Genomic DNA, 9,318 nt, shown 5'->3' with positions numbered 1-9,318 from the left:
GGAGAAATGTATTAGGCACCTAGGTGGTCAGTGAATGTACTATGCATTGTCTCTTAGCCTAAGCAAGGGCATACTGAGCACACCTACATCTGCCTCCAGCCACAGCAGCTGGTGGTTCCCCCTCTGAGTCCTCGTCTGACTTTGTCCATAGTGTCCCAGGCATTGGTGGGAGGATGTGTGTCCCTTCCCCTTGCTGATATTACTGTAGCTGTTTCTGAAGGACCCAGTTGTGTAGCATAGCACATACTGTGAAGATTTATGTACATGTGCATGGATTATACTGCAGGGCTCTACCAGATGTACCGAGACTCCGGGACCATGACTTCAGCAGCGCAAACTCACTCTTTATGATGTTTTGGATTCGAGCATGCCCCTCATTATCCATGGCTGTGTGTGTACTTCTGATGGGTGTCATTAGCCGCAGTTCCAGTGCATAGCCAGCATCCCCCAGTAAATAGCCCTGTGGGATACCCCCCCCCCAGCAAACATCTGGGACAGCTGTGATATGTGCCAGATACGGGAGTCATGATAACTGTCAGGGTTACCAGCCCACACATTCAAGATAATTCTCTGGGCATTACACATGACTTGGCAGTTGATGGAGTGGTATCCCTTGTGGCTGATGTAGATTCTACCTTGCTCACCAGGTGGTAAATTAATGTGTACATGAGTATAATCTATTGCACCCAGTACTTCATTGTAGTGTATTACATGGTAGAACTGTTGCATATTTCTGGCCCTCTACTCAGAAATATGGAGAAAATATATGTCCTGACTGGCATATATGAGTATAGCATCCAAGAATTTGTGGAGGATCCTGGATGCTGATGCCTGTGACACACCCATTATGTCCCCAGTTGGCCTTTGAAAGGTACCTGTAGCTAAGATTCTAAGAGTTATACATACCTTAGTTTCCACTGGGATGGGTTCCCCTCAGTTCACTCTGGCTCTGAGTTGAGGGAGGCAGAGGTCACAGAGTTCTTGTAGTGTGTCCCTGTCCACCCAGTAGTGGTCTACAATTTCCAGGTCCTGTAGCCTCTGAAATGTTACCCAAGACCTGAAAACCCTTCTCCTTCTTGGCCTAGGCCTATCGGCACCAGCAGCAGCAGCACCACTGGCTTCAGACTCTAGCACATACAGATGGATCAAAGCAGCAGCCACTAGCATTGTGTCCCTGTAGATTTTCTGTGTTTCCACCCCAATTGTACTGAAGTATGTGGGAAAAAAAGTTTGGAGTCTACATGGATACTTTATAGCTTGTTGAATAGCTCCACCTTGTTGGATTGGTTCATTGACATGCTTCTGTTAAACACACCTGCTGCTTGCTCATTAGTGTGCTATATTCACCTCCATGCACATTTGCGCACCTCCGTGGACCTCCATGAACCTCCATGTAAATAAGATAAACACAAACAAAACTGGTATTACTTTCCTCCATTCTGTGATATTGCACAAACATGGAGCACAAAAAGTGAAGGAAAGGTTGCACACACTGTACTCAAAGCAGGACCATCTATACTCCAGCCCTACACATACACATGCTGCCAAGGAGTACTTACATTACAAGGACTGGGAAACTTGCCATTTATTCCTCTGTTTGCCATGATTGCACTAAGTGCTGTACTGCGCAATGACCAACATAATAAAAAAGTACTTAAAGCGGACAGAGATGACACATTTTGCCAACAAATGAAAAGGAGATTACATTTTAATGAAACAGAGCTTGTGAATTGTACACTGCTTACATGCACTTTCACCCTTCAAAGACCTACATGTACATCTCTGTAAGTCTAACCTGACCCCCCCCCCCCGCCCCGGTCATCATTCACTGTTGCCATCCATTGAAAACAAATACTGAGGGAGTGCCTACATGATGTGAACAGCCCTACACAGTTCCAATTTATTGGGATTCAGCAATTCTAATGAGTTCAGACCTTATTTGTATCTTCACCATGTTGACAGCCCTGAATCTGCATGGCTGGCAGCCATATAGCCAGAGAATCTGAAGAGGAGCTGAATGTTGAACACACAAGGGAAGGTATTAATTTGCCATATATCTGCACAGAGGAGTACTGTTTTTGAGACATTAGGCCTGTAATTTGTAAGCTACATACATATGCTTATATGCCACTATGAATAGTCTATGTCATGGGGTTTACACTTTTAGCTGTCTGCATTAGTTACAAGTATATTCTTCATTTGGGGGTGGGGGAGAGAAGCTGCATTTATGTCATGGCACTTAAAAAGGATATGTTGCTATTGTTACTCTCATTTTGTAGCATTCACCCTGTATATAACTGGAAATATGTGTCTACTGTTTTTTTCTTTGTACCAACTCTTAAATTTTTGAAGAATATGTACATTAAATAATCACAAAGAGAAATATGATTAACTTGTTTATTGTTAGTTAGATCCATAAAATGTTCTATTTCTTTGTTTAACTAATCTTTAAAATCAGATTGTTTTGTTATATAAGCTGGCATTCTTGAAAATAAAGTAAATCTAATGTTTAAGGTAATATTAAAATTAATGGCATTATGAGCAGTAAGGGGGCATGGAATAACTTTAATATTTTCTAGTTTACAATTTAAATTAAGTGAAGAATAAACTCTATTGATTTTTGTTTGGTTTCAAAAAACAAAAAAGTATAATAGGTAAAGAACAAAGAATGTTTTTCAGAGAATAAAATACTTGGCCAAATTCAATAAGCACTATACTGTCCATTTACAACGTTTGTGAGTTGGTCACCGAATGTCTTCAGTTTAGCACCATATGTTTGTACTGGAAAATCATTAAAGTGAGAAGCTAGAAAGTAATGATACACATTTCAGTTTCAGACTTCACAACCGTCAAAAGACCATTAACAATACTGATGCAAAAAAGTTTGATGCTATCAACTGTCTAACTTCCTAAGACCAATATAAGTCGAAGGTACAATTACCAATTCAACATCACAAATGCCGATATACTAAGCACTAAGTCAGCTATACACCCTGAGCATCAGACACAAAGCTTATGTATGCCTGAATGCAAAAGATAGAAACAGGGATATGGCACAGTTATCACTTACACAGGGTGTTGTGTGGTGGGGCAGGAAGCCTTGGCTGACACAAAAGGTCAGTTAGTGCCTTTGAGTAAGAAATAGAAGCAGGCAGACATTCAAATGAAGTAACAAATGGTCAGTGAGACAAAATTAGTTTTAAGCTTCATGGCTGAACCATGTAACTGTTGCGTGTGTGTCTGTATGGGTCTTACAGGTGAAAGTGTCATGTTCAGGTAGCAGCAGTGCATCTGACCGCAGGCATGGAAATGCCAGTGCAACTCCTGGCAGAGCCAGTTCTCGTGGTTGGGTATGACAATGACAAACTGCCACCTCCACCAAGCTCTGTGCTAGCTTGACATCCTGGTATGTTGGGCAGGTGTGAGCCATGCATGGTGGAGGTGGCAGTTCGTCATTGTCATACCTGACCATGGGAACTGGCTCTGCCAGGAGTTGCACTGGCATTTATATGCCTGCGGTCAGCTGCACTGCTGGTACCTAAACATGACTGATATCTGCTGGATAAGCTTCCCTTACAAGGATGCCCAGGACCATGACCCCATGCCCTGCTACATCTGGGTGTGGACAGCTCAACCACTGATGAAGCAGTGGAAGCATTGCAACTATGAGAGTGTGATCGGGCATGGCCACTTCAGCTAACAGCTGATGATGTGGCTAACCTACACCCTTGAGGATGCCATTTCCCTCCCAGCAGAAGTTCTGTCACAGACACTGCCCATTCCAACATGTCATTCATCTGATCCATAGAATCAGCAACATGGTGGAGGCAGTCACACTTGTCAGCCACTTCTACAACACTAAGCATTTCTGTAAAGAACTTATGGTAACATTGATTGGCACAGGAAGAGATACCTGGATCAGGTGGAGGATGGACAGCAGGCTCCCCTAACAACCCTTCTGTATGGCACCTCACCCACACTTTGGCTATGGCTAGAGTCAACAGGCAATGAAGCCACAGTAACCATACTTCCCTGACTGATGATCTTACCCTCCACCTGTCTAATGTCTGAGGGTTCACTGGAATAGGTAAGCATAGACCTACTGGCTGTGTGTCCGATGGAATTACAGGGGATTTATGTATGTCAACATCGGTGTCAGATTCAACCTCTGTACCCCCAGCTGTGCCTCTGTTTAGCCACCACCATCATCAAAGTCTGCTGATACTCTGACAGCAGGTGGTAAAAGTTCCACGCCTCCACTGTTAGGAACATCTGTGATAATAAGCAAAAAACACAGGAAAAAAATAATACTACGCTACTATAGTCCAATATATGCTAACAAACTAACAGCTGTGCCACTATTACAGACACTACAGCAATACACACAACAGTCCTAACACCAACATCACAAACTAAATATTTCTTTGAACTGCCCATCAGTACTGACATAAAAAATGTTTGGAATACCATGTGCTGATGATTGTAGGCTCCCTATGTGGGATGTTCCTGGAAGAAGTTAAGCAAATATAAGGACAACGTCATCAGAATTAACAGTAACACAGGGGTTCAAATGTTTTTCTCTTTATATGTCCATTAGCTATACTTTCATCAAGAACTTGGATGACAAGTGCAACCTAAGCCCATGTGTAACCAAACAGAAGGTGTTGTTAACTGTAGCAATCTACAATCCCCCCAACCAATTTCTTTTTAAACAAAGCTAAAGTATTGATGTAAAAATTTTACTGTACAAGACTATTTAACAATTGAGATACATAAGCCTACCTGGAAGCTCCTCTTGGGCCATACTTGCAGTCCCTGAAACAGTAGCACCAATGTCAAGAACATGCTGTTCTTCACTTTCCTGGCAGCTGTCTGTATCCCTGACAGTGGGCAAGAAATCTTCATTTGCTGTTAGTAGTAACTCTGTAGCAGCACCTCTACCACCAGTACCCATACGGTCTCAAGCCACTCTGGGCAGATAAGATCACATCAGTGGCCCTATGGCACACCTGATCATATGTCCTGCTGTGGCTGCCTACTGCATTCACATCTGCAACTATCTGTTGCCAAGTTTGCATTCTACCTGACATATCTCTGTGTCCTCTCTCAAGCAGAAAAGCACCATGTCACCTAAAAGCTTTCACAATGACATTTTTCTCAAGGTCAATGAAGGGTGGTTTTCATGGACTGAGATGCCTATATGCCATAGTCCTAGGTGTCCTAAAACACAACAGATGGATAATACACGTACTTATCACATAACTAAAAAATACCTGTTCCCAGATAAAACAGAAAATGTAACATTTCAGTATTACCCAGTGGAGAAACATAAAGCAGTCTAGATATCTAAAATATGAACAACAAGAATTGTGTGGTTGTAACAGATTACATTCACACACAAAATGAAGCTGGATGCAAAACAAGGCGGAGTAACAATAACAGCATATCTTTGTGCCAAAACAGAAATGCAGCTTTGCTCCCCCACCCTCAAAAGAACAGGCAAATGACACATTTTACTAACAAACCATCAGTGAAATGCTAAAAATGCTATCAAATGAAATGTCCCTGAAACATGTGTCCAGATTTAACATAAAACATTCCATTTTAAGTTATTGCCAGTCATGTATACCTGTGAAATGCCCTGACTAACATGCCCATGCCACCAGTACACTTCTAAGTAATGCATACTGATAACAGTAGCATTTGTTAATTAATATATATGAAACTGATTTTTCTGAATGACATTTCAGGATCTGAAGTTCTATAGATGAAAATGCACTCGTACCTTCTCCAGTTCAGTAGTCTTCTGTGCAGATATATCCCAAGGTAATAGGCTCTTCTGTGTTCTCCACATAAACAAGTCTCCTAGAAGTAAACATAGTGCAGCCACTCCCTTAGTGTTTGTTGCTAATGTATTACAACTGTGAATGATTACTGGCAAGGAGATGGAAAACCAACACTAATGCAGACTGCCCTACCTCCAGTGGGTGTGTCAGGTTATACTTACAAAGTGTATAGAAGTTATTTTATCAAGGTTGGAAATGTACGTAAGCAGCACACAATTCACAGGTTCTGTTCATTAACATCCAACCTCCTCTTCATTTGTTGACAACTGCATATTATTACCATTTAATATCCTCACACATTTTAAGGACAATGATATAGAATGCCTTACAGACTGCAAGCCTCAGATTACTGGTCAGATAAGACAAGCATGAGCAGCAAGCACAGAGAGGTAAGATAGTGCTGCATTTTGGCTAGCAATCATCATGAGTGGTTGTGTGATCACTCAGTGCACTACATCCAAAATTAATACATGTACAAATAACTATGTGGTTTCTTAGTACTGTGGATGATGTTGCAGTTGGTTGTATGCAGAATGATTTCAGTTCCCTGGTGCAAAGCTGTTTGTAAGGAAATCCTTCTATGTAAAACATCTTATAAGTAAAGTCGTCATAGCTAGATGTAAGGATGTTATAATTCCATTATATTTGGCCCTCATCAGACCAATAACTGAGTACACTGCTCCTTTTTGCATGTACCTCATCAGACACCTGAAACAATTGGAAAGACCACATAAGTTTCTCACCAAGAAATTACAGGGCACACAAAACAAGTGTTACTCAGAAAAACTGAAAGCTATGACACGGCATTCTGTCCCCTGCAGGTTGTTAAGGGGTGAACTGTGCTGGCTTACAGGGCAGTGTCTGATCCGGCCCTGATGGAAATACTGCACAATCATAAATCAAACTGCAGCAGAGTCACAAGCTTGAAGAATCTTAACTTAGCTTCTGACATGAACAGGTCATGCTGGAGAGATATATGGATCTCCCAGAGACCACTTCTCTGGAACAAGCTTCCAATTCATGTGAAACAGAGACAGTCCCAGACCCTCTACAAACGCAACCTAGATCGATGGATAGGTGACCACAAATACACTCCTGTGGTGGTGCCCATGCCCCTCCTGGACAGAAGAAGTTGGCATTAACTACCATAGATCCTTACCTCTGTGAACTTCACTCACCTAACCACCGACAACCGGAGCAACTCTGGATAAATATGGCTAAGCTTGTAAGGGCTTTAGGGCTGTTAAGCTGTTAACCTCTATGAACCTGAAGTGACACTTCTATGTAGCAAGGTACCCCAGTGTGTCAAGGTTGGTAAATACTTTTAAGTGTGTCCACTTAAAGGTATATATAGCTGAGGATCTTTTGGCCTTGTGATCAACTACTTAGTATTACTTCTGTGTTGCTGTGTACAACACATATTCTACGATCCCCATCAGAAAACTAATGATAATCATTCACATTGCTTTTTGTTACCCTCAAAAAGAAAGGACTGATCTGAAAATACAGACAGACACACAGACACTTGTACAAACATTTTTTCTATGCACACATATGCATGCACACATACATATGAATAAGAAAATAGTCAGCTAATTCCCACCTGTTGGAAAACAAACTGATCCACTGTAAAATATTCAATTAAATAATCAAATCAAAATAAGCCAAAAAGCTTGGTAAGTCCTATCCACATGTCAGTAACTGCCCCCTCCCACCACAGTTAAATTAAGGAACTTGTAAACTAATATATAAAACCAGTACTATAAAAATTGGCAATCCTTCCTCATAAAACATTGCAACAATAGTATATTAAATACATAAGCATACCAATTTATTTTTCAGTATCTACATATAGTACAGCATTTGAAGTCAGGGGCAATCTCTCAAAAATAAAAAAAAACTATACTTACCTATAATATCCAGCAGTTATAGGGAATGTTTCTGCTTCACTCAGTGCTTGGTAGCCACTGACTTCTACAAAGATGATTTCATTAAAATGACCTTCTCAAAAACCTATCCAGTATGCATGTAACAAAACATGGCTATTGTCCCTAGCTCATAGCTCAAAAGGTCCATTCCATCTTTCACAAAAAACACACAGACCATTTTCTAAAATAATAGTAATATAAAGGGACTGCACTAAACTCCAACTTTGCAATCTGATTGTGGGTTCTTAATGGAACCATAAACCCTGTAAGACATTCAAAACAATCATCACCTCATACAAAGACTTACCCTAATAACAATGGCTTCTGTAGCAAATCTCTTACACTGAAATTACAATCCCTTCAGTTTTAACATGGATAGTAATGAAATTACACAGACATGCATAATGAATCTCTCTCTCCATTATCTTATCAAGGAAAATAGGTATATGATCATCTCTTTTCACTGCAACAGCAAGGAGAAGGAAGACATTTTCACCTCTACTCCCACCTACTGTGACATTCTTTTAAGCAGTGAAAAGCTTTGTTTTAACTGAAGCTTCAAGTGATTAGAAAACTCTAACACATAGTTTAGAATGATGTAATCTAGCCTACAATGAATCACTGAAAAAGTGACACAGAGTGGCTTTCCTTCATCCATCCAGCTATCCTCAATCCCTTTTCCCACTTTTGCACATGGGGTTGGACTGTCACTTATCAGTGATTATAAATGAGAACCAAGGTTACCATATAGTACAACATTTTAACAAAGCTGCTATTACTTTGTTATAAAGATGAAACATCTTCTTTGAATTATCACTTATGACATAGGCAAGCACACATTGATGATTTATATAAGTGAAAACCAACTATAATGATTTTTTTTTTTGGTTGCCGACGTTATATATCGCTTCTAATCTTCTTTATAGTCATTGTCAAACATTAAATAGCTCATTCAGTTCCTGCCTTCCATTTAACTTTATTTCTCCTTCATAACATTATTCTGTATTGCTCCCACAATTCCCATTTTTTTCTTTGTATTCTGCTCGTCCTGTTTCTAAAGATCCCATTTCTAGTTCTTTTATCTGTGTTACTATATTGACTACTAGTGCGATTGGTTTAGAATTTGTTTTTCATTGTCTAGTAATTGCTTTTTTTGGGAGCCACCATAATTAAACTCAGCAAGGCCTTACTCTGGCAAGACAATTTTATATCACAGCTCAAAAAATAATGCCCTTAATTACAGTGATTTGTTGACCTAGTACTTCTGACAGAGTAGTTCGCAATGGATTTTTAAAGTCTGCCAACTCATTATAGTCCCAAGAAATATGTTCCCAATTATCTCTGTCTTCCCCATCACACCTTCAACATTTGCAATCTACCCAAGGAAACATATATATATATATATATATATATATATATATATATATATATATATATATATACACACACACACACACACACACACACACACACACACACACACACATACACACACACACACAAACACACACACACACATATGTATATATATATAATATATATAA

Source organism: Protopterus annectens, chromosome 11.part0, assembly GCF_019279795.1.
Source record: "Protopterus annectens isolate FY-2018-M chromosome 11.part0, PAN1.0, whole genome shotgun sequence".
Taxonomy (NCBI): Eukaryota; Metazoa; Chordata; order Ceratodontiformes; family Protopteridae; genus Protopterus; species Protopterus annectens.
Note: the sequence above shows the minus strand (reverse complement) of the source record.